Source organism: Leuresthes tenuis, unplaced genomic scaffold, assembly GCF_036924035.1.
Source record: "Leuresthes tenuis unplaced genomic scaffold, fLeuTen1.0.hap1 SCAF_16, whole genome shotgun sequence".
Classification (NCBI taxonomy): Eukaryota; Metazoa; Chordata; class Actinopteri; order Atheriniformes; family Atherinopsidae; genus Leuresthes; species Leuresthes tenuis.
Window position 1 is genome coordinate 31,635,325 of NW_027325370.1, and position 27,874 is coordinate 31,663,198.

The 27,874-nt window shown below is 42.0% G+C and overlaps 1 protein-coding gene across 1 annotated transcript in view; it reads right to left on the reverse strand.

The window, feature by feature from the left end:
- The window catches only part of xkr7b (XK, Kell blood group complex subunit-related family, member 7b), a 140,946-nt gene that overhangs the window by 46,897 nt on the left and 66,175 nt on the right, over nt 1-27,874 (reverse strand). The gene's annotated exons all lie outside the window — the stretch shown is intronic.

Here is a 27,874-nt window from a genome sequence, read left to right on the forward strand (position 1 = left end):
ACAAAAAGGTTGGAAGGGAAAATCAAGTTAGACTCTTTTTTTCCTGCACTTCTGCATCTCCAAGCAGATTTTAAATGAAAGGGTAAAAATAACCTCAAACACACGTTCACACACACAATTTATGACAAAGTTCAGTCCTGAAATGTACATATAAGCACATATGCACATATAGACATGGTTGACACACATTAACATAAACACACATACAGTCCACTGTGTCATGTGCACATGAACACACATGTGCATATGAAAACATAAACGGCGTGACAGGCAGGCAGGAGGGCCAACAACGCAGCCTTGAGTGCAACTGCTAATAAATTGCTGGTCAAGCACTTACTTCCCACTTTCTTTCCCTCTCTACACAATTTATTTTCTTCTTCCCTCAGGTGCTCTGCCTCCAGCTTCCAATCGATTTGTGAATCCTCGTCTCTTTTTCCCTGTTGATAATTCCACTTCTCTTTCTGTGATATGTGTGAGTAAGTGCATGAAGATTGTATGTGAGCCATAGCGTTGTTAAATGGTTTATTCAAGGTAAGCACAAGAAATCTGAGCTAAAGAAAAAAATGGACCATACTCCGTGAATAATTCCCTATAATCCCTATATAGTCCAGTGAGCAGTGCTGGCCAACATGTCATTGGGGTCATCAGGTGGGAACCACCTTTCATCAGAGTTTTGTCCAGTTGGGCCCACGACACCTCCAGGAGGCTAGACAGTGATCACTGGCCCAGAGTCACTCCCCTAATGCCAGTCATCACTGCTCTTTACACCGCAACAACCATCCTTTTCTTTTTTCCCCACAACCACAAGCTACCCCAGCCTCTCACCAACTGCACACCAGTCATAGCGGGGTGAGGATACAAACCCTGGTCCGGGTAGGGGTTAGAAATAGAAGAGGCAAAGATAAGTAAGAACGGGATTCAAACCCTGGTTCAGGTAGGGTGTAATGAAAATAAAGAGGGTGCCAGAGGTCAAGGCAGGACAATACACACTAGCAGATTCAGGAGACAAACTCACCTAAACAGTCCTACAATCACTAAAAATGCCTGCAAAAACAAGACCATACAGGCCAACTTACCTAAAATGGCCATCTGGTTTCAAAAGGCTCACATGGGACACACCCTTCACTTAAATACATCCTGGATTTCTTCCTTGCTTCTTCCAAGAGTCTGTTTACCCTAAGTACTCCCCCTGCTGGGCCCCCAACTGCTATTGCTTCTTCTAATCCAAATCCATTGACTGGACTTTACTGCTTCATCTGACACTTCCTTCACTATTTTCCTTACACTCTGTCCACTTATACCCAACTCCCTCAACAATGAGACAACACTTTGCAACAAATCCTCTACATCCTACTTCCACTGGACAGATCCTAACTTTCCATCCTCGCTGCTCTGCTTCTGCCCCCAACATACCTTAGCTTTTTTCTTTCACATGCTTCTGCTACTAATTCCCCCCACAGGGTCAGCTCTATGAAATAGACTCTCATTCTACTCCTAGACCACAAGACTATGTCAGGCCTTAGATTTGCAGAGGCTATATTTTAAGTGAACAACAACCTTTCCTCCTAAATCTACCTGCATCTCCCAATCACAAGCACCCACTGAGCTGCCTTGCCTCTTTATTGTCTTATTAACTTTCTCCCCCTCTTGCACAAACTGAATTGCCCCTCTCTTCTCCTTAGACTCTCCTAAATTCACCTGCCCTCGTTTCTTCAATACCTGCAGCTAAGCCTCTTAATATTTGGTTATGTCGCCACGTATACTGGGCTTGTGACACACTTTACAACCTCACAGAACGTGCTTTAGAGTTGCAGTACCTGAACATAACGGGTCTCCATTTACTCAGGGTTTTAGGTTCTGGCAATGCATCATATGTTGCCCCTATCAAAAATCTAATACTCCTCTATACTCCACAGCTCTTTCCAACTGAGCTTTTTCGTCTCTACACCTTCCCAATTCAACAACTGTCCCAGCTTAGCCTAATCCACTGCTTTTGTACCCCTTAACATTTCCTACGAACCTGCTCAACAAATAGCTTTCTCTTCTCCTTGGCACCTGCTCTACTCCACACCAGTTTGCCTGGGCCAAGCCCCAAGCCTCCCCGGCCTATTCGAACATTACCCACAATTTCTGTATGTCTAAGAGTTGCTTCTGCCTCCTGAGCTGCCATTCTTGGATTCCATTTCCTCCCCTTGGTTGAGTTTGGAACCGCCTTACTAACTACCACATCTTTACTGACAACACATAGGAAGGAAAAGCAGAGGAAGGTTCCTCTTGAGGCATCATTCAATGTATCATAGAAACACGGATGAAAGACAGAAGATGTGAACATTTTAAGTGACTTGTTGGTCTTTACTTCCTGTTTTGTCTCTTTTTGGGGATTTTCCTTGTTCAATGCAGATAGATGATTAATCTTTTTTTAAATTTTGTTGTACATTTTCTTTTCAAACATATTACTTTGAGTTATTTGTCCTGACTCCTTTGTTGACCTGCATATTTCCATTTTACAGCCTTCCCATTTTGTTTGCACTTGTTCCAAATTTTAGACACAGCTGACTAGGAACAACCGACATACACTATATTTCAAAAAGTATTCACTCATCTGCCTTTACACACATATATTCCCATATATTTATGAGAATTTTTGATCATTCTTCCAGAAGCGCATTTGTGAGGTCAGACACTGATGTTGGAAAGAAGGCCTGGCTCACAGTCTCTGCTCTAATTCATCCCAAAGGTGTTCTATCGGGTTATATCGAGGTCAGGACTCTGTGCAGGACAGTCAGGGTCTTCCACACCAAACTGGCTCATCCACGTCTTTATGGACCTTGCTTTGTGCTCTGGTGTGCAGTCATATTGGAACAGGAAGGGGCCATCCCCAAACTTTTTCCACAAAGTTGGGACCATGAAATTATCCAAAATCTCTTGGTATGCTGAAGCATTCAGAGTTCCTTTCACTGGAACGAAGGGGCCAAGCCCAGCTCCTGAAAAACAACCCCACACCATAATCCCCCTAAACCAAACTTTACACTTAGTACAATGCAGTCAGACTAGTAATGTTCTCCTGGCAACTGCCAAACCCAGACTCGTCCATCAAATTGCCAAATAGTGAAGCGTGATTCGTCACTCCAGAGATCGTGTCTCCACTTCTCTAGAGTCCAGTGGCGGCGTGCTTTACACCACTGCATCTGACGCTTTGCATTGCACTTGGTGATGTATGGCTTGGATGCAGTTGCTCGGCCATGGAAACCCATTGTATGAAGCTCTCTACGTACTGTTCTTGAGCCTTCTCTTCCTGCTCTCAACGGAGGCGGTCGCATTTCTCTTCTCTCCCCTATCTTACCTCTCCTTTATCTTCCCTGCTTTTCTTCACATCTTGTCCCGTCTTGTCTCAAACTTTGGTGCCTCTCTCCGCATTGCTCTCAAAATTAAAATCATGGAATTGGTCAACAGGTCTCTCAACGCAATTGACAGATTTTTCTCTACAAGAAACGCGGGTTCTGGGGAACCTGTTTGACCTGACAGAAAGTTTGCCACTGGTTTCATGAGGTACTTCTGGGAGAAGTGGAGGGTCGTGTGCCTAGCGATTCTTTCCGTTGAAGACATCGAGGATCTTTACATATTCTGCACCATGATAACGGGCTATCTGCTGATTAGATTATGCATTGCCCTGGTGTATCGGAAATACGGAAGTTGGAGACAGCGGTCCGAGGCCACAAGCTGCCCGACATGATTGTAGCAGTGGGCAGAGCTGTTGGCGCTCAGCTAATCTGAAGGCCACATGAAGTTTGGAGGTGTGTAGCGATTGACTCTGGAGAAAGTTGGCAAACTCTGTGCCTCAGCATCTGCTGACTCCGCACTGTCATTTTACGTGGCCTACCACTTTGTGGCTGAGTTGCTGTCAGTCCCAGTCACTTCCACTTTCTTATAATACCACTGAAAGCTGACTGTGGAATATTTAGTAGTGAGGAAATTTCACGACTGGACTTGTTGCACAGGTGGCATCCTATCACGGTACCATTCTGGAATTCACTGAGCTCCTGAGAGCGACCCATTCTTTTACAGATGTTTGTAGAAGCAGTCTGCATGCCGAGGTGCATGCCTTGAATTTACACACCTGTGGCCATGGAAGTGACAGGAACACCTGAATTTAATTATTGGGATGAGTGAGGAAATACTTTTGGCAATATATTGTATCTTTCCACTCCAGCCAAATTAGTCCCCTGTGAGAGAATATTCTCCAAAGCAGGAGAGATTCTCAGCAAGAGACGAAACCGTCTCAACCGGAGTACTGTTGAACAGAATGTTTTTTTAGAAATACTTAAATGTATAGAAGCACTCCCTACAAATATTGATTGATGTCTATGTGTAGAGAAGCACCCTATACAAATACTGACTGGTTAAAATGAAATATTCATTCACACAGATAATTCTATAAACCAACACAAAAAGTTACAGACAAAAAAGACACATGAAAACGTTTCAGTTTATTGAGCGTAATATTTTAAAATCACATTTACTTCTTTTAAATTCATTTACCAGATGTCACTGTGGTAATGTGTTCCAAACGTTCCAAGAGATGGATTATTTTTCCAAAACAGTTGATCCAAATGCTTTGATCTGTCTAACGTTCCATTTCTGCCATCACTATGGAACTGGCAGGAGGTAGGACATGAGCAGACTTGATTTATTTAAAAACCTGACTGTGACTAGTGATGTGTCGTTCGCGAACGATTCTTTCATTATTAACTAATCGTTTATATGACTCGGGAGTAACGAGTAGTTTCAGTGAGTGATTCGTTCGTTTTCACGCAGTACCCTTCCTCCCCATATGACAGGCGGCTGCTGCATAAACTCAGTCAGCACGACAGGAAAAAGAAATGATTAATTCATTTCCATGCAGTACCCTCTGTCGCCACATGGCAGGCAGCAGCTGCATAAGCTCAGTCAGCAGGAAAGGAAACAGTTTTGATTCGTTCACGAGTCAACTCCTCGGGTTATGGCTCCTCGCACAGGAAACAGTTTTGATTCGTTCACGAGTCAACTCCTCGGGTTACTGCTCCTCGCACAGGAAACAGTTTTGATTCGTTCACGAGTCAACTCCTCGGGTTACGGCTCCTCGCACAGGAAACAGTTTTGATTCGTTCACGAGTCAACTCCTTGGGTTACTGTTCCTCGCTCAGGAAACAGTTTTGATTCGTTCACGAGTCAACTCCTCAGGTTATGGCTCCTCGCACAGGAAACAGTTTTGATTCGTTCACGAGTGTGATGGTAAAATTTCTGTCTCAGGACTGACAGACTCTCCAATCCACATTAACCATTTGTATCACCCAGACACGCTAATTGTTTTAAACTATTTACCTCTTAATTAACACTCAGACAAGATAATTGTTTTAACCTCCTGTTTCTTAATTACCATCAAGACTGCATCCTGCCCCCCCCCGGAGATGTGATTACACATCTAAAGAACAAAGCCCCCCATCTTCAGGTATAAATACTCTGTATTTCTTTTGTTTGTATCTTTTCATACCATTGCCGCTGAATGGTGTGGACTGATCTTTTTCCTTGCAACGAAGAATAAAAACTTAGCCGGCCGGCAGAAAAAGTAAGTTTCTCTATTTCATTGCTCATCAGAGGTATTAGGAAGGAAGCGATTGAAAACTTCCATAACAGTTTGGCGTTGGAGGGCAGGACCCCGTGAGCAGCCGTTCAGGACGAGGCACGGAAAGCGACAGGCCATCCTGGAGAAATAGATCATTTCCAGCCTCCGAACCTCGATTAATTTGTGAGACGGGAGGGCTAACCGGTAACACGTCCTGAGTCGCTGCCACCGGGGTTCCAAGAACAGAGTTCAGCGAAGCTCGTCTGGTGAGTTTTGAAATATTGACTTAATACATTGTCTTTCAAATTTGGGTTTTAATTAGGCACATTTGAGTTTTTTTCATGGTCTCCACAGTTGGCCAGCTTTTTGCCACTTGTAGCGTTGAGACGAAGTGGCCATGCTTTTTGTTACTTGTAGCAGTTTAAATAAGACGAAGTAATGTTACGGTGCTTGGATAAACAAGTAACGGGACTTCTTTTTATTTTCTCTTTATTTCTATTCTTTCTCTTTTAAAACGAACACGTAATAATTCCGTTTGTTGCTTGTATCCTTTGGACAAAGAAAAAGAAGAAAAGAAAACACAAAAGGAAGGGGTTTTTTGCTGTTTGTGGCCAAAATACGAAACAGTTAGCATTTGTGACTTGGCATTTGAAAAAAGCACCCAGCACAGAGACGTCTGGACTGGATTTGTCGTACGGCCTCCCCATCCCCATTCGGCATGGGGAGTAGATTTTCCGTTGAGGTGGTTACGCCTCCGGAGGGGCCCATCGTAGAAATCATGAAAAAGAAATTTGGGGATAAAAGTTTAAATTATTTAAATGTATGGACGAATGAGCTCGGATTCCCAATAGGGGGGTCCCTTTGTTTAAAAAATATAGCAAAACTAGAAGAAAAACTTAAGAAAAGAGAACAAGAAATGAGAAGAAAAAACAAAATTTCAACTAAGAAATTAGAAATCATGGAAGGGCAAAAAGAATGTCTAGACATGTGGAAAGCTGAAGCAGAAAGACGAAATAAGAAACTGATGCAAAAACAACTCCCTTTTTCACGCAAAACAATTGAAACTAATGAGAAGGAACCTTTAACCACACAAAGGGCACCAGACCCGCAGATTTCTTCTTTGTATCCACAGTTGGCGGCTTTGAAGCTGGATCCAGACCTGGATGGCAGCCCACCTCTTCATTCTTCAGCTCCACCACCATATGCCAGTGGAAGAAATGGCGAAAACTCCATCATGCCACAACTACATGCAGCTCATCCTGAAGTGTCTGTTCCACAACAAGACTCAGCAAACAGTCCCTCTTCTCCAATCGCACATAGACTACGCCATCCCAATAAAGATACAACGGTCAACATGCCCATGGTTGAAGTATCCGGACCGCAAGGAGCAACTTTAGTTTTTCGTCCCTGGACCTCGGATGACATCACAGCGGCTGCTCAGCATTTACCCAACCCCACAACATCAGGTAAAATGTTTGCTGAACAATTCCTCACATTCTGCCAAGAATTTAAACCCACCATGAATGAACTAAAGAGACTCCTGATCACCAAGATGAAACCCACAGACTGGCAAAAGATAGCTGGAAAATTCCCATCAAATGCTGACATCCGCTGCAAACACATCACCTGGGAAGATGAGTCTAATGCCCAGTATAGAGACGCTGTCCACCATCTCTGCAGTGCATTCATTCAAGCCTTCCCTGTAAAAGTTAACATGGAGAAAATCACCGCCTGCAAACAAAAGGATGGTGAAAACCCTGATGAATATCTCACCCGCCTGACAGAGGTATTCAACACCCACAGTGGCCTTCAACCACCTGGTGAGTTAAGCAATGCTCCAGATGTGTGGGAAATTCATCTCTGCAATTGTTTTTTAAGTGGACTAAAACCTAACATTGCCTCAGCTGTGAAAAAATCCTGTATTGGTTGGAATGATGCACGCATGTCTGAGCTTCGCAGACATGCCATACATGCTCATGACCAAATACTCTCAAGTAAAAGGGAAAAAGAAGAAAAAACACAGAAAGAAATGCACATGGCAGCAATAACCATGTATAACACAGTTCGAGAATACGAACAGAAAAATGATGAAGATAAAGAAAGAGGACGTGGCCGCAACAAGAACAGCCAATGGAAAACTCCAAGGGATGTCTGTTACCTCTGTGGGGGACGTGGACACTGGAAACGTGACTGTCACAAAAACACCTCATCGGCACTAGCAAACAAGTCGGACTGAAGGTGGTTGGGGGTTGCCAGAAGGGGATGGATTCCTGCTGAGAAGCCCAACCAACTTGTGGATGGAGAGGAAGGTATCACACCACACTCACAGACACATGGTGACCACACTGATCTATTGAGAGCTCTCACAGCACACATGCAATTGTCCTAACATATGTTCATTACACCTCTGATCATTTTAAGAAATTTCCAGAACACACACTGAACATCGCAGAACAAAACATTGTATTCTTAGTTGATTCAGGAGCCACACATTCAGTGATAAAAACTTCAGAATTCACAAAAAAGCCAAAGCTAAGTGGAAATAATGTGTATTCTATTGGTTCATCAGGTCAAACAATTAGAGAGAACATAACCGTCCCACTTAAATGTGTAGATGAGTCACATTCAAGTTTCCAACACGCATTCTTGCTCTCTGAAGTCTGTCCTATTAACCTGATGGGCAGGGACTTGATGTGCAAATTAGGTCTTTGTCTAATCTCAACCCCAGAAGGTGACCTGACACCAAATGCTTCGCACACCTTTGTCCACCACTCCCCAAACATGACATATGCATATCAATGGCAACTGCAACCACTAACAACCTTTCCTGAGTTTGTTTCAGCAAAAAACACAATTTCAACAGACTTCATGGCCAAAGAGGACCTGCAGTGTACCTCCCATCTGTCACCAGAATCTGACGAATCTTACGAGGAAAGCTGGTTAAGCGAGAGGTTTGACAAACTAACACTGACACACATTTTTTGGACAGAACATAAATGCGCTGTGTCAGTCTCTCTCACACCAGCTCAATGTAACATGTACAACATGGACTCGGTCCCACACATCCCTCTCGCAAAACACACATCAGATAATTGGGAAGATTTGGGCCAATTTGTGGAGTCATGTAAGCGTGCAGCCGATTGGCAAGAAACATCTGATCGATCTGTCCTTTTTTCACCTACACTGCAGTGCTACTCAAGAAGGTTGACATCTGTTGTGCACGCAGAAAGAACAATCCAGCTGATACCCAGAAGTACTTCCAAAACTTTTTCTTGCTTGTCCGAAGATCAATCCACACATATCGCAGCCCTACAAGAAGTTCCTAAGACACTTTGGGCTGTCGGTAAATATGATGTAGGCCTCATCAAAGATTGTGAACCTGTTATCATCACTCCAAAAAACTTTAGACCTTGCAAGGCTCAATATCCACTTAAACAAGAAGCCATCGATGGCATCACACCAGTCTTTGAGTCTCTTAAGACAACAGGAGTAATTGTTCCATGTAATGATTCGCCGGTACGCACACCTTTGTTTCCTGTCAAGAAGATCAGAGATAAAGGCCAACCAACAGAATGGCGTTTCGTTCAGGATCTGCAAGCAGTTAATGCAGCAGTCCAACCCAGGGCCCCACATGTTCCAAACCCTTACACCATCTTGTCTCAGGTTCCAAACAATGCAAAATTCTTTTCAGTGGTGGACCTTTCGAACGCCTTCTTCAGTGTTCCAATCCACCCAGACAGCCAATTCTGGTTTGCATTCAACTTCAATGGGCGAGGCTACACATTCACACGTCTGTGCCAAGGATACTGCGAAAGTCCCACCATCTACAATGAGGCTCTCAGACAAAGTCTAGAATCTCTTGTTCTCTCCCCAGGCACTGCCTTGCTACAGTATGTGGATGACCTCATGATCTGCAGTCCGACTAAAGAGCAGTGTGAAGCCAACACAGTCACACTCTTGAAACATCTGGCACAAACTGGTCACAAAGCCAGCTTGACAAAACTCCAATTTGTCCAGGAAAGGGTTGTCTTCTTAGGTCATGTCATCACTTCTGAAGGTAAAACTCTTTCACCAAAAAGAGTGGATGCAATTCAGAACCTTCCAAAACCCATCACAAAGAAGCAGATGATGTCATTTCTTGGTATGTGCTCTTACTGTCGACAATTCATTTCTAACTATGCCATTCTTGAAGCTCCACTTGCCTCCCTCATTCATGGCAAAGGCCTGCAAGCAAAACATGAGATCAAATGGACTCCTGAAGCAGAACAATCTTTCACAGAACTAAAACTTGCTTTACAAAGCACTCCAACTTTGGGCCTGCCTGACCCTACCAGACCATTCACTCAAACAGTAGATGAAAAAGATGGATGTATGACTTCTGTTTTGTTACAGGATCATGGAAATAAGCTGCGGCCTGTAGCTTATTTTTCTTCAAAACTGGACCCCGTGGCTGCAGGTCTCCCAAGATGTATCAGATCTGTGGCGGCAGCTGAAAAGGCAGTTATGGCCTCCAGAGACATTGTGGGCTATTCTGAAGTAACTCTCCTGGTCCCACATGCTGTGTCCATGATTCTACTTGAACAAAAAACTTCCCATCTCTCCACAGCACGCTGGCTACGATACAACACAGTACTTTTAGAAATGTCTAACATTACTGTCAAACGCTGTAATGTGTTGAACCCTGCCACTCTGCTCCCCACACCAGACGATGGAGAACAGCATAACTGTGTTGCCATCCTCCAACAGGCTTGCACACCAAGGCCTGATCTACAAGAAACACCATTAACAAATCCTGATTTGGTTCTCTTTGTAGATGGATCAGCTTCACGGGACCCACAAACTGGTCAGAACAGAGTTGGGTTTGCTGTTGTCACTAACCATGAAACTCTTCTCTCCAGCTCACTCCCCCCCTCACTATTCGGCACAGGCGGCAGAACTGATAGCTTTGACAGAGGCATGTAGACTAGCTAACAACAAAGCAGTAACCATCTACACTGATTCCAGATATGCGTTTGGTGTTGTGCATGATTTCGGCACTCTGTGGAAACACAGACAATTCCTAAAATCTAACGGCAAACCCATTCTACATCATGACAAAGTCGCAGCTCTTCTTGATGCCATCTTGCTCCCAAAGTCTATTGCTGTTTGTAAATGCCTTGCTCACACTAACCACACAGATCCTGTTTCTCAAGGAAATGCACGGGCCGATGCTGCTGCAAAAAGAGCCCCTCTCCAATCCACATTAACTGATACTCTGTTGGTATCAATTCCTGACTCTATTCCCACATCTCTTACAGCTGTACAGTCTTTTGCCACTCCACAGGAAAAAGCGCTGTGGAGCCGCTGCGGTGCCACACAGAAGGAAGATGTGTGGCGAGGACCTGAAAACATTTTTTCCCTCATTTCGCAAAATTGACACATGGATTGGACCATGTGTCAAAAGGGGGGATGATGGATGCCATAACCCAACACTGGTTCACCAAAGGATTTTCAGTTCATGCGCAGAAGTTCTGTCAATCGTGTATGGTTTGTGCAACGCATAACGCAGGTAAAACCAAAACAATCACACACGCCGCTCACCCATCACCAGACAGACCATTCGAATACTTAATGATGGATTTCATAGAACTGTCACCAGCAGAAGGAAAGAAGTACTGCCTAGTAATAGTTGACATGTGGTCAAAATGGATTGAAGTATTTCCAGCAAAACACCAGAGTAGCCAAGTGGTAGCAAAGGCTCTGCTAACAGAGATTATTCCCAGATGGGGAATACCAACTAAACTGAGCAGCGATAATGGCTCTCACTTTGTCAATTCTGCCATAACCCAAATCAGTGAATTTCTTGCTATTGACCTCAGACAACATTGTGCATATCACCCCGCCAGTGGAGGTGCTGTTGAACGAGAAAATGGCACTCTAAAATCAAAATTGGCCAAGTGTTGTGAGGAAACAGGACTGCCATGGACAAAAGCCTTGCCTATTGTTCTAATGCATATGAGAATGCGAAAACGATCTAGAGTAAACATGAGTCCCTTTGAAATTCTTTTTGGCAGACCTCCATCTCTGGGAGTAGAACCTGTAACCAGGCCACTCCCCTCCACTGGCCTATGTGAGGACAATATGTTACAATATTGCAAAAACTTATCCTCTTCTCTCTCTCAGATCTCGCAGCAGGTGAAATCAGCCCTCCCACCACCAGCTTCCACATCACTCCATGACTTCCAGCCTGGCGACTGGGTGGTGATAAAGGACCTAAGAAGGAAGCACTGGCACTCCAAACGGTGGCGAGGTCCATTCCAGGTGCTTCTGACGACACATACCGCTGTGAAGATAGCCGAGAGGGCAACGTGGGTTCACGCCAACCACTGCAGGAAGATCCCCGAGCCAACGGAGGAGCCCAGCCGCCAACCTGAACGACACGAGGACGAGCAGAGGCCGAGGAGGACGGACGAGGACGGACGACACGAGGACGAGCAGAGGCCGAGGAGGACGGACGAGGACGGACGACACAAGGACGAGCAGAGGCCGAGGAGGACGGACGGTGCAAGGACGCACAGACGCCAAAGAGGACGGTGCAAGGACGCACAGACGCCGAGGAGGACAACACGAGGAATCAACTCAACAAACACCAACTAGTCGTGTTCCACCCAACCCCACCATGCATCACCTGATTCTGATGCTGTCGTGTTTGGCACAGCTGATGGAGGCTTACACCTAACCTGCCAGGACTGTCACTTTGACTGTGGGATGTACTAGCTGATCCCTGGACTACCCCCAACGCTAATGTGGGGTGGTCTCTATTTCTAGGAGGCGGGACGGCTGCGGCCCTAAACAAAATCAATGGACTCGCTTGGTCGGTACTTTCCTTAGCAAATCAAACTGAAGCCGCTCTCACTTTGATGAACACAGAAATGTTTGCTATTAGAACAGCAGTTATCCAACACAGACTGGCTCTTGATATCATTCTAGCTGAGAAAGGAGGTGTTTGCAAAATACTTAACATCTCTTGTTGTTTTTATGTCCCAGACGAGTACGAAAATATTACCAACATCATTGAACATATGCAAGATGCCATTCAAACTCCTCCTGCAGTAAATGACTCATGGTTTTCTTGGCTGGAATCTTTGGGCCAAGGATGGCCAGCATGGTTTTTAACAATGATAATCCCTTATGTAGTGATTTTCTTTTTGCTCTGCACCCTCATTCCATGCATATGGAAATGCCTGTCTAATGTGCTCATGAAAGGAATGACTCCTTCCTCCACATATGTTCATGCCGATGCCAATTATGCTGATCAAAATTCAACCTCTCTTCATATTCCTGACCCTGATCATTACCCCAGCTCAGACTCTGACTCTGATGTTGACATTCTGTAAATTTTATTTTATTTTGGTTGTTTTGTTTGTTTTGTTTTGATCTCCTCTAAACAACTGCCATGATGATACATTTTGAAATCTGCGTGAATTAGCGTATCGGATACTAAGTTGTGACTATTTCTTTTCTTTTCTTTTATTTGTTTATTTATTTTATTTATTTATTTTTTACTCCCATTTCATTTAGCTTTCTTCATTTATTTTATTTTTCTTCAGTTTGTTTTCTGATAATGATTAATTAATAATCAAAAGGGAGAATTGTGATGGTAAAATTTCTGTCTCAGGACTGACAGACTCTCCAATCCACATTAACCATTTGTATCACCCAGACACGCTAATTGTTTTAAACTATTTACCTCTTAATTAACACTCAGACAAGATAATTGTTTTAACCTCCTGTTTCTTAATTACCATCAAGACTGCATCCTGCCCCCCCCCCCGGAGATGTGATTACACATCTAAAGAACAAAGCCCCCCATCTTCAGGTATAAATACTCTGTATTTCTTTTGTTTGTATCTTTTCATACCATTGCCGCTGAATGGTGTGGGCTGATCTTTTTCCTTGCAACGAAGAATAAAAACTTAGCCGGCCGGCAGAAAAAGTAAGTTTCTCTATTTCATTGCTCATCAGAGGTATTAGGAAGGAAGCGATTGAAAACTTCCATAACACGAGTCAACTCCTCGGGTTACGGCTCCTCGCACAGGAAACAGTTTTGATTCGTTCACAACTCAACTGCTGGCGGCTGGCGGCTAAAAACACTGAGATCGGGATGTAGCCTAGCGACAGGATGTCAATAAATGATGTGGAAAGGAAGCTCAAAGAAGGTCTTTACAGCACGAAGACAAAGTGTGATATTTGGAGAAGTTTCTCAATTGTCCATGAATCTCTTTATTAATAGCCTATAAAATGACGTGTTTTCTCCTGCGGGACGGGAGAAGACACAAAATCAATGCATTTCTTTTATTGTGCGGGCATAAATTCTCAAAGTTTTGCGGCTGCGGGCAGGAATGTAACAGACATGTTGCGGGCGGTAATGGTTAGAAATTCAGCGGGAGCGGGGTGAAGAAAACAGTCCCGCACAGGACTCTACTGTAGACAGAGAAACGAAGGAGGAAATGAATGATGTCTGATTTGTGATGTTCATTCATTTGTCATGAAATCATAATTAATTAGTGGTCTTCGGTTCTTGTAGATATGTATAGTGTTGTTGTGTATATAATGCCTGAAGTGTGTAAATAGATGAATGATAATGTAATAATGTGAATAGATACTTTTGAAAATTATATCAACATATTGATTTTGTGTTATACTCTTCCATAAAATAATATAATAATAATAATAATAATAATAATAAGACACAATAAATGCACTATTTAACATTTTAGGGAACTTATTGTTAAATTTTTTTGTGTTACTAATTGTCAAAATCAATTTGAGTTTTACATTCACTTGTTCTCTACCAGCTGTCACGTGACAGGGCTGAACGATCGTTCTCGTTCGTTAATTTGTCACGTGACAGCTACTGAGTCAGTGTCGGGCTTTAAACAACAATGGCAGGGAGGATACAGACACGAGTCACCTTATTGTGCATTTGCTTTCCCAGGTTTTCACATGGTTTGAATTGTTTGTGGCATTTTGTGTATTGTATTTTGTTAGCTCAGCTGAAGCAAACTATGTTTCCTTCAGTGTTAAGTGTTTAGAACTGTGGCCATTTTGTGCAACGCCCACAGTAGGGTTACAGCGCCACCTGCTGGAAAAATGAACGAAATGATTCGTTCAAAGATTCGTTCAATTTACTGTTCGAGAGTAAATGATCCGATTCAGCCAAAAGAGTCAAAGTTCCCAACACTAACTGTGACCAAGGATGTGAACATGAACAGGAACAGGAACAGGAACACGAACAGGAACACGAACAGGAACACGAACACGAACACGAAACGCCAAAGAGAGACCATGGACAATGACTTAGGGAAACCAGGGAGCTTAAATACTGTGGGGGAGCCTGATGAGTAAACGGATACAGCTGAGAGGATTGAACTCAGGTGAATGAATGGAACTAATGACCAGAATATGGAAACTGGGGCAGCAGTGAGTGAGAATGACTACACCAAGAAAAGACACTGACCCAAGTAAATGGCAAAAACAAACATGAATGTAACTATGACTGATAACTAAAGAATAGAAAAATACAAACAGATTAAATCACCACATGCACCTTTGTGCAGCACTAGCTGGCATCCACTGGCACTGCAACCAGAACAAAGACTTTCTCAACTTATTTTTCCCCTCTTTAAAATATTTGATCGTGATGACAGATTCTTGGTAATGTCTTATTTGTGTTATACATTTAGATCTTTTTGTATGTTTTTACCCCCAAAGTTGATGACAAAGCTAAGCAGTAGATATATTCATTTTTATTATAAGTTCATTCTCCAGTAACTTGGTAATGTTGACATTAGATATGAGCTGTAACTGTATTCACCCTTGTCTGTTTGTATTGTGTTATTCATTTTCATTTATGAATAAAACCGATCCATCTATCCATTCAGTGACAAGTCTGTAAAAAATAAATGAGTGCAACGCATTCCTGGATCCTGTGTTTAAATGTGCACACCACAATGCATCTTCTAAAAGCCAGTACTCCCCTTTTTCAGTGTTTAGAGACATAATTTCCCTGTTAAAGCTGTTCCAAGACTCAGTGTCTCAGTTGATTTGTTGTATTATTTTGCATCTGTGTGATAATGCTGGTTTGTGTGAATCTAAATTCTTCCACTTTAATCGTGAAATGTTGAGCTCATTCTCTCTGCAGTTCATTGTCTTAAAAGAGTTTTTCAACATAACTCTCAAAATAACGTTCTCTCCCTGTTATTTCCTTGCTGTAGCACTGTTGTCATAAGAAATATATATTGATTGTTGGTGAGGAAAACAGCAGCTGTCTTCTTCATGTAATTTACTGCTTGCCCCTCCACTTCACAATCACTACAGCCTCTACATGAATAGGTGTTTTTTTCTGTGATTTGCTGAAATAACAAAGACTGTCATCCTTTGCTGGGGAACCTTGAATTGACAGATATTTAGAGAAAGAACAATGCAACAAGGCCCAAGAGAGAATGGCAACAGTTTTTTGAAGGATGTTTCCTGTTTCATCATTGTTAAAGTTAACAAAGCCAAATCCTCAAGCTGTCAAAATTTGTTGTGGAGTCCTGACATGAGCTCTGGCCAACATCCCAGATGAACTGGGAAAAACGTACAGCAGTTCAACATCAGCACTGGATCTACATTTTTTAAATGAGTGCACATCCCTGGAGCCAGTGTCCAAAATCCAGATGTAAAGTGAAGGCTGTTATATTAGATTAATGCTGGTGGGTTTGGTGTGATACGGTATGTGCCTGTGGTTTCATCTGTCAAGGAGGTTCAAGTATGTATACTTGTTATTTGGATCCTCATGTCTGCGACTTTAACATTTCCATTTTTATAATTTTCATCACTAACTGTCACTTACATCACTTCATCATTACACCTTGTATACTTGAACTTGATCATTGGACAGTAATCCAGAACCCATTTGGAGGATATAAACAAACATCTGGAAACAGACATTAGAGTTAGTGATAATGGTTTGTCTAAAGGATCAAACTGAACTTCTAATATATTTGATAACAGAAATGTACTGTGATTGTTTCCAAATTATTTAGTTTATATTAACTGCTTACAACTCTGCTGACAGATCTGAATTGCTTCCTATGTCAGAACTCTACATCTTAATTGAAGTGACATCACTGATAGGCCATTTGTCCAAATCCTCCATCAGAGAGAAAAGGATAGCTGATGTATAAGAAGGAATGGAGAGTAGAAGTAAAACGGGAAGACCAGAGTTTATTAATAATTTGTTCCTGCAGTGATCAAGAACCTGACTGGACGTCTGATCCACCCCTCTTGTCAGTCTCTAGGGTGATAAATTGGTACAAGCAGCAGGTTTTTAACGGTCCATTAGCTTGAGTTTTTGACACACAGCCCATTTCTCTATATCCTGCAAATCATTCAGCTGTTAAAGGAGGATGAAGCCCTTTAACCCCCTACACTTGTCTGTCCATTATCATGCCAACAATCAGTTTATTGCTTCTGTATGTGTGTGCATGGTCATACACAGCCCATGATTGATTGTTTCTTTTAATTAGGTGAGTGAAATTGGTTGGAAGCTTTTCTACAATACCCAAGAAAAATAAAAATATATAAATAATCTTGTATGTCTGGCCATGTTCCACTCTGAAGGAAGCAAGTCAAATGAAAAGTTCACATTCTCCAGTCAGAGTGTGGCCTCAGACCTGCTGCACACTCTGACTTATAGAAATAGAATAGAATAGAATAGAATAGAATAGAATAGAATAGAATAGAATAGAATAGAATAGAATAGAATGGAAAAATACTTTATTCATCCCCCAGTGGGGGAAATTCAAAATCAGTTAAGTAGCTCAAAATTTGTTCTTATAATAATAATAATAATAATAATGATAATAATAATAATAATAATAATAATAATAATAATAATAATAAGAAGAAGAAGAAGAAGAAGAAGAAGAAGAAGAAGAAGAAGAAGAAGAAGAAGAATGCTACTACTACTACTAATAATAATAATAAAAAATGAATACATGAATAAATACATTTGTGAAAAACATCAAAGTCAGTAATCGCTGTTAAAAAGCCTTATGGCTGTGGGGACAAAGGACCTCCTGAACTTTTCAGTCCTGCAGTGCAGAGAGATGAGCCTCTCACTGCAGCTGCTCCTCTGTCCTACCAGGATGCTGTGGAGAGGATGTTTATTGTTCTCCAAAACAGAATATAATTTCCTCCTCATCTGTTGCTTCACCACAGCACTGAGAGGGTCTAGCAGGGCTGTACGTTAACTTTTTCAGCACATAGCACTAGTGCTACAGAGGCTGACAGCTTTTTAGCACAGGGCCAGAGAGTTGTAGCACACTCTAAAAATGCGTGTCACTTCTACAGCTTTGTTGCATCGAACTTTAGCCAGGCCAGGGCCAGAGTGGGACTCATTTTCAGCCCTGGAGTTTCATGCCTCAGACCAGCCCACTTTAGATCACAACCTATTATTAAAATCATGTAATAATAACCTTACATTTGATATGGAAAACACATTTTGACTTAACCAATTAAGATATTTTCAATGGCAAAATATGCAGGTTTAATTCAAATTACTTTAATCCTATTCCCTTTCAATTGTGGGCTTTGTGTATTTATTATCTTACTTTTAATGTAACGTGTCTATTCTATCGTTTGGGTATAGAAAGTGGTTATATTGTAACCAATGCTTGCTTGTTCACACACGCAGTCCCCTCATCGCTACTGGCTCTGCTTCTGATACTAAATCACATTTAAAATGGTCATAACTCTCAACACAAATCTCCCCTTTTAACAAAGCCTTCTGATCAATTCAGGTGAGTTTCATTAATATGGTGTTGAATCATCTAGCATTTCTGGGCACTTTTATATTTACAGCATTCTCACAATGATATTCACTCAATGAGTAATCCTGTCCACTCTGGATTTGTGGGCTCATTAATTAACTTGAACGGTGGTTTGCAGGCAAAGGTCAACATATTGTCTTACCCGTTTCATCGTCCCCTTATTTGACGTGACAAACCACAAGCTTGTTTTAGTGAAAAAGTTGCAAATATTTGCATATTTAGCTGTGTCTGTTTCCAGAGCTTTCCTCTTTTTAATTCCAGCTTTCTGAGCTTTCTACTTTCCATACTTCAAACACCACTGACATGTTACGTCAGGGTGCGTCTACAAAAAAACAAAACAAAGACGGCCCAGTGACACCGGCAGCAGCACGTAATCAACCCACTGCCATGACTGAACACCGGCCCAAAAGAAAAAAAGGAGAACACTTCCTTCTGGCCCCAACATCAGACCAGCCCACCGGGAATTAGTCCCGGTCATCCCCATTAGCCACTCCGGTCCTGAGCCAGGCAAATTCTTGATCCCTCTCGGTGTTGTAGCTAAACGTTTTAGCTTTCAATTTTGTCGTTGGCGTATTTTCGGTCATTGTTGGTGGGTCCCTGTTAACTTAATTTATGTTGTTGTCTGTGTCGTCCGGGGTGTCTTTCATTCTTTCGTGTTCTCAACACGAAGCCATTCCGACATTGGCCTCCAATTCTCGGAATGGCAACACTTAATTTTTTATCAAACTTCCCATCATTCCGACACTTTTTTCCTTCTATGGTCAGAATGGCGGTATGTTTTTTTTTTTTTTTAACATACCGCCATTCCGACAGTTTCTTTTAATAGCCTATTTTTTACCCAAAACATTTTGCACTAATGATATGCCGGCGCAAATACGCCCTAAAGTTTGGCGAACAAACTCTGCACATGCAGAGGCCACAGCCTCGCAAACAAACTTTAATAATCTATTATCAAAATCCCCTGAAATTTCAAATATAAAAATACAGATATTAATGTAACTCTGGCGAGACTGAAACTGATTAAGCAGAAATACAGTCAGTGACCTGGCACAGCAGCCAGCTGGAGCGGAGCTCTCCACAGAGCCCAAGCGTCTTTTGCACGCTGTCATCATATGCAAAAGTAATAATTGCAATTACAGATATCACGGCTACTGCACAGGACACAGTTGCGAGCACTCTGCCTTGCCTTGCCAATAGGAGAAGAGAGATATGACAGCATAGAATGTATAAAACACAACAAAATGCAGTAAAAACGTTTATTCATGTTATTCACGTGATTTATGAGTACTGGGCTTTGCGTATTTGGCACAAACACACAGCCGTTGCGCAAGGCTTTATACAGCCTGTTGATATCTTAAGTACCTAACTGGTCACACCTGGGAGTAAATGTCATGTAGAGATTGTTTTTACATGACATTACAGCTGAACATATAGCTTTCATCCACCCGAAGACGCATGTGCCAGACGCACATAAGCATGCGTAAAACCAATTTTGACCACTTCATGCTGTTTATTTGCTTTCTTTCAGTTAACTTTCGTTACTTTTGGAATCTCGTGCGTGTTATGGAGCCGTTTCGGTCCATGTTTGTAAGCCTTTTTTTCCTGGATTAAATTTTCGGAAGTTGAATCAAGTGGCATTGGAGTGTGTGATTGAAAACCACCGCGGTCTGCTTCTCCTCCTCCAGTTGCCCAGACTTTGTGTTTTTAATAACGCTTATCTGTAAACATGTGTTAAACATATAAATTGCATGAACAGAAAGAAGGGACTCGCCTGTTGAGTATCGCACATTTCCTTATACGGAAAGCCTTGTCGGAATAGCGGGATGTCGGAATGGTGGGATGTCGGAATGGTGGGACTTTGCATGTCGGAATGGTGGGATGTCGGAATGGTGGGATGTCGGAATGTCGGGATTTCGGAATGGGTGTTGCCACCCCCACTGTGTACATGTGCTCACCCAGCCGCATGGGACAGAGCGTGAAGCTGTGACCGTGAGGAATTGGTGTTCAATACACAAGACATAACGTTAATCACTGACCACAGTTGACTACAACTACCAGGCAGGGTAATTGTGTTACCATCGTAGACATACAGAAGGATTTTTTTTTCAACTGAGATTCGAAACAAGATTTTTTTTTTTTTGTGGCTGAATGTGCCCATAGCACCCATGCTACAAGGTAGATCAATTCTTAGCACAGGCATGTTTTGATGTAGCACGTGCGACATATGTTGCGCTGTACAGCCCTGGGTCTAGCCTTCTGCCTACCACAGAACCAGCCTTTTTCACCAGTTTGTCCAGGCGCCCTACAGTTTTTGTCTGTAGTGCAACTCCCCCAGCAGACAACAGAATAGAACAGTGAACTCTCAATGACAGTGTGATAAAACAACATGAGCCGTCTCAGGAAGAAGAGACGGCTCTGGCCCCTCCTGTACACTGTTTCTGTGTTGGCAGACAACTCCAGTTTATTATCCAGCACTACCCCCAGGGATTTGCAGATCTGCAGATCTCCTGAAGTCCACCACCAGCTCTTTGGTCTTGGTAGAGTTCAGGATCAAACAGTTTCTTTTTGGTCTAGCCATTAAGGGACTCCACAAGATCCCTGTACTCCTTCTCCTATCCACCGCGCACACATCCAGATAAGCATATGCCCGGTGCAGCATGTACAGAATCACGTCTTCCACTCCTATGTGTTTCTGGTAGGCAAACTGGAGGGGGTCAAGCTCCTCAGCAACCTGCAATCTCATGTGACAAACAAGGATCTGTCCAAGGTCTTTATGATAGTAGATGTCAAAGCCACCGGTCAGTAGTCATTCAGTTCCACTGGTTGCCCTAATTTGGGCACCAATTTGGTCAGCATACCCTCTCCTTAATGGTCACATTGCGGGGGTTAACCCATCTCTGATTAAAAAAAAACAGGATAATACCACCATCTTTCTGCTTACTGCTCGTACTACGGTCACAATCTGCTCGTACGGCTGTGAAGTATGTCCACACATGAGTCTAGTGTGTTGTCATTCAGCCAGGACTCAGACAGACAGATCAAACTGCACTCCTTATACAGCTGTTGGTTCCGCACAAGCGCCTCTTGTTCATCACACTCGTTTGGTCGCGTTTCCCATAATCACAGAGGGCAGAAAAGGCTTGTACCTCCACCTCCTGTTGTGTCTGTTTGCTTTTAGTTTCATTCCAGCTCTGCATCCACGGTACAGCTTTCTTACCTCGGTCGGAGTTGGATGTTTAATTCCGTGTCCAATCCTTGACAGTGCCAACAGTTCTTCTCTTGTGTTCACTGCTCTAGTACTGGTAGCAGTGCACATTGTCAAAAGATTTAAATAAAAACTACAGAAAAGAGAAGAAAAATGCAAAAATGACTGGCAGTTGGAATGTACTGCTGTGATTCAGAAGCTTATGTTGCAGTTAAAACTAAGTGTGGGGAAAAATCTTCCTTTACTGTGACATATGCCCACACTGCATATGTTAGAATTATATCCTGTTTGATCTTAGATTAGCTGTATACGTAGAAACAACAAGCATTACATTTTAAAAACTGACAATGTGAAAAAAAGAGGTCAGTTGTGGTACTCAGCCTGCAGAGAGTTCTGGTAAATTGTAAATGGACTTTATTTGTATTGCACTTTTCTAGTCTATTTGACCATCCAAAGCACTTTCACACTACAAGCCACATTCACACATGATCTCATACAGCATCTCTTATAGTATTGCAGGTTACACAGTGGATTTTTCTCCATCATACACATATACACACTGATGGATGCATTCGTGGCAAAGTGGGGTTTAGAGTTTGCAAAGGACATATTGACATGTGGTCTATGGAAGCTAGGGGACGAACCATGACGTGATCGGCTCCTGAGCCACAGTTGCCTGTAATTGAGAGCACAGACAGACAGTCAACTCAGCCCTGCAGAGGTTTTGGTGCTCCAACTCATAACTGTGTCTATGTTTTGGCTCACACACACACCTTTCAAACTACTGTTGTCAATGAAAACAACCCTGTATGCCACAAGCCATTCTCATTCCCAACCCATCACATACTAAAACTTGGTCGAGAGATCCATTTTCAGTGGATGGGATTTCTCTTAACTATCACTTTCTAAAGCACAGGGAACTTCTTTACAGCTTCCAGTAACATCCAACAAGCACTGTTTGAGCAGGTGGGAGGGGAGGAGGGTGACGCATACCCAACTCCCACACATAGGACTCATGTTTGAGACAAACCATGCTGTTTTTATTTTCTGTTATTATTTTTACTTTTACTTCAATATCTGTGAATAATTCTGATAAATTAGGCAAAAGGACCACATCCTACTACAAGAAGTGAGGTTATTGGCAAGTGTTTGCATCTGCACTTTGTCATTCACCCACTAACTGCTTAGTTTATACACATGAACTCTTGCACAGAGCAGTTTAGAGAAGTGAACATTTAAAAATATAGTGGTAATATGAAGCCACAAAGGGATACGTGTCATGGAGGAGCGCATGACACTGCAGCGAACTTTGGCACAAAGCATCAAATGGCAACAATTAAGTTTAGTTGTGGACATGGCCCCTTTACAAGTAACAGTAATAAGGAGTCTGCTACATCAATCCGTTGCTTTGCATCCTCCAACGGGTTGTCTGGTGGCCTACACCGAACAACTCTGCCATTTCCTTTATTTTTAAACCATTTAATAAATAGCTTTCAATGGACTGAACGGATGTTGATGGTCGGTCGTCCTCGTCCCATTTGAGGCTCCACAGCATCCAGCCGTTCCAGGACTGAACAGAGGTTTACTATGGAACCTCATTAATGTGCAAATCTGTGACGGCAGAGTATGCAGCCAAGCTTTCTGACTTGTTCTACTCGGCCACGGGCATCAGACCCAGATATATTATTAGATTCTACCTGCTCAGCTAATTCTAACTGTGTTTGCACAATTTGAGGGAGCGCCATGATCTGTGATGGGTCCTCTATAGACCCGGCAATTCAATCAATTTCCCGTCACATTTGCAATGAAATGCAATGCAGATGTGCACAGCGCCCCCTACCTAACAAGATGGGTAGCCCAGTCAGCAGGGAGCTGAAGAAGAGCTGACGTCACTCTGCTGCGCCGCTCAGAATGCTTTTTCCTTTTTGAATCATGGGCATGAAGAAAATGAAAATGGAAGGATTGATTACTTATTTTATTTATGACTCCAATAATGCAGCCACATTCTTAAAATGAAAAAGCATTTCTGCAAATGCATTTTAATTTGAGTTATGGTCAAGATTTGCTTCATACTGATATACTTCAACATCATCACTCGGCAACACTTCGAACATTGATGTCATCATACGGTAAGACACAGGCTGCATCTTAAGAGAGAATAAAGAAGAATAAAGTCTGTTTAATGTAAAACCGCATGTTCTGGTGTGAGACCAGGTTGGAGTAATTCAACCAATGGCTCAACATGGTGTGGATAATAAGCACCAGCTGTTAATTTCTGCTGTCGAGCTGAAGTTTTGACTTACGTATGGCGCCACCCTGCAATGGCAGGTTAATGGATATGCAGGTTTTGGCACGCTAATGTTTTTAAGCAGGTGCTTTTTTTTTTTAGATTAGTTGTGTGGGTTTCCATTTACTCCACAGTTCACACAGATGATATTCTGTGAGTTTGAGCTAGCTGATCTGGACTTGTACAGCTCAGTACAACACTACAAATAAATGCAGCTCCTGACAAGTACTGTCAGGTCCCAGCAAGATTTTACGTACAATCAAAGTTTGATTCATACTGATGTGAAGAGACGGATGGTTTCCAAAAGTGGACTTGAAGCCCAGTTCATCAGGTGCTCTGGTTTTGATGAGCCAATAAAGTGGCTCTGAGAGAGTAGAATGCAGAGACGATGAGCCATAAACAGTGAGCGAATGCTTGGAAACCCACACAGAGCAGAAATAACGTCTCCTGTCTGCGTGGAGCTCAGCTGTCAACACCGACCTACTTAGACTGTCACCCTGAAAAACGCAGCTCACAGAGTGGAGGATGTGAGATTATGGAGGAGGGTAAGGAGATAAGAGAAAGAAAAGGCAGAGAGGAGGATGCTGAAAAGGAAAGGATGAATTAAATGAGACAAAATGAGACAAAATTGAGAAATAAGTCACACTGGGTGGGTGTGTGAGTGTTTATTATACCTGAGAATAAGAGGAGGACACAAAAAGGAGAAGAGGCTTAAAGAAGACCAAATAAATACTGGACAAATAACAGGAGAATGAGGATGAGTAGAAAAGGGGAAAGTAAGCGAGAGTTCAAGAGGACATTGTGTTTATGAGTATTTGAACGTGTGCACATGTCTGAGATTTTGCTTGCATGAGTGTATAACGGAGGTGGAAAATCATCGATTGCTACTGTCAAGGCTGCTAAGCTGCTGATCAAATACGATCACTCTGAGCACTGAAGTCTTTAATTGAGAAGTGTGTGCATGTGTGAAACAGGTGATCTTATCATTTAACTCAAGGGCTCGAGTTTGATCTTTCATCTCTTTAAGCTGCTCTGTCTCTCGTTTCTCTCATACATTGATACCATATTCCAGAATTCTGCTGTTTAACGACCTCAAGGAGAAAACCAGAAAGAGGAGAGGAAACAGGGGCAGAGAGAAGGAGAGGAGATTACAGGATATGGAAAGAAGTAATCATAATGACTTAACGAGGAGGAAAAAAGTATGTGAAAAAGAGTTAAGTGAAACAAATACAATTTTTAAAAGCCTGTAAGAGACAAAAGGTTAAGAATGTGAAAGGTGGAAAAAAGTGATAAGATTAAACAAAAATGAGAAGATTAGGAAGAATATGTAAGGACATGGCAAAAAAGATGATTGAAAATAAAAAAGAACGGCATGTAAGAGAAGATCAGGAGAGTAGAGGGAGAAAATGAAGAGAACAGAGTAGGACAGAATAAGAATGAAAAGAGTGAAACAAAACCAAAAGTACAAAAATCTGAAAGAATAATGGAATGAAAATGGACAAAATAAAACAATTAAACTTAAATAAACAGCAATTAAATTAAAGGAAAAGAAAGGTAAGTAGATAAAAGACAAAGACAACTGTCAGGAACATGCATGATAAGGATCAATGAGCAGATTTACAGAGAGAGGGAAAGGTAATGAAGGGAGAGGAGAGAGAAAAGAGGGACAGAGGAGAAGGTTGTGAGCTACTGCTGATCAATCACTGTTTATGGAATGATGAGAATAAAAAAGAGGCAGGAGGATGTCTGTGTGGATGAGGAGGGAAAGACATCCATTATCTAGAGAGGGAAATAGATGACGATTAGTAAGGGAAAGACAGACTTTTTTCTTTTTGTTTCTCGTCCTATTTCTGTTTTGCTTCTTTGTTGCTCGTCTTCTGTTTCCAGTTTCCACTTGTTCATTTTTATTCATCTAACTTGTTCCCCTTGTTTAGTAAGATCTAGGTTATTCTATCAAGTTAAGGTGGCTTTTTTACAACGTCTCTTCTCTTTCTTTAAATACAATTCTTTGTTCCTATTTATACACACACTCGCAGAGCAGTGCACGCATCGGATCAGGACACACAACACAACACATGGAGCAGCTAGAGATGAAACTGCTAATCCTTAATTGGTGGAGGACCTCTGAGGTGGTTCATTTGATCACAATCATCCTACTTCATACGACAACTACTGTGGAACCATCGTAGAACCCAGCTATAATGTAAACCTACAAAACAGTTATATTCTCTAACAACTTAAGTAAAATAAGTAATCAAATAAATTCTAGCTCATGTCTTTATAGAGTTGAGTGAACTACATATCTGCTAATGAGAATATGTATTTAATTACAAAGCAAGCTCAAGCTCCAGTCAGTGCAGATCAGGATGGCTGCAGAAAAACCCCAAATAAAACCTTATGTTCTGAGGATTTTGGATATAATACAGGCTTTGGATGGGTGCAAACATGTGAGCCTAAATTATTTATCTTTACTCTTGTACGCCATATTGGGAATATGGTGTTATGTCGAATAAGTTCCATTGCTGCAAATCTGGGAATTACATTATTTTCATGTGGGAAATTCACCAGAAAGCAGCAGAACTCTACAATTAATTATGAGCAAAGCACCAAAATCATCATGTGAGGCTGCAGTCAGTTACTGCTGCCATGGTAACGCAGGGATCTGAGACGCCACTCAAACCAAATTTCTGAGCCTGCGCACAACCTATCACCTTTAGAAATATATACACATACTGTATGCTCACATGGACACCTTTGCAAGTGATACACATACAAAAACATGTGGACACACAGCTGCACACCAAGTCATTATGAAGTCAGCATTCTTCAACTACTGTCTCACACGCGCATGCACACATGTACTATAAATATCCATGTGCCACTCAAATTGAATCAGTTGTCTATCCCCAAGCTGCTGTCCCACATAGCCATTCAACTGAGCTGTGTGTGTCAGAAAAGTGTGTGCGTGAGTTTGAGAGAGAGAGAGAGTGAGAAAGTAAGGGAAAAGGGCTATTTTAAGCTGTGTGTTTGAATGACAGAGTGAGGAGCAGTAATCCCTGGAGAATAAGGAATGAGCAACTGCATGTGTCAGAGGAAGCGTGTGTATGTTTTGTGGTTGCAAAATGTGTGCGTTTTTGTGTTTAAGTGTGAAAACAAACATTTTGTCTCCTGGGACTGACGCATCCAGTAAAAGTAAAGAAATGCAGCGCCCCCCTCAGGCCAATCAGAGGAGCTTTAGGAAAGACACAAGGAAGTCAAAAAGGGTCTTAAGTTTGAGATAAAACACAATGCAAGTAAAATAGAAAATACCTGTTCAGTAGGTTATTATGACTCTCCCTCAAGTTGATCAGAGCAACATCTGAAAATTTAATATTCTGGAAAAATAAACCAAAACTATCAGGAAACCAATGCTGAGAATATTAAAGAAAAAGGGTATTAACCGATAATCGCTATTTAAATAGAATCATTTGTATAACTTATAGGTGGCGTCACAGGATTTTTTAATGGAACTTGTGGCTCAACATAGGCTGTCTTGTTAGTCCTAGGTAGCTTGTTAAGAGAAAAGAGGTTGAAAAATATATTCCTGGCACTGATTGGATACCTCATGTTGTAAAATGTAGATATCAATATTATTAAGAAAATAAATCAGAAGTAGGGTGATTGAACCATGGCTCTGAAAAGCCTTCAAAACAGCAGCCATCTGACAAGACAAGAGGACCAATATTCTAAATGTAGAACACGTCTTATGTTTTGTGTCGGTGTATAGTAACACTATATTTAAGGCCTTCCTCCTCCGATCCACAGCCCACATCAATGTGATGGCAAATAGAGTGCAGATCTTCTCTGATATGTTGCCAATATGAATTGAACACAAATTTATTTGATTCTAAACAGTTGCAATAACAATAAGTGGAAAAACAATT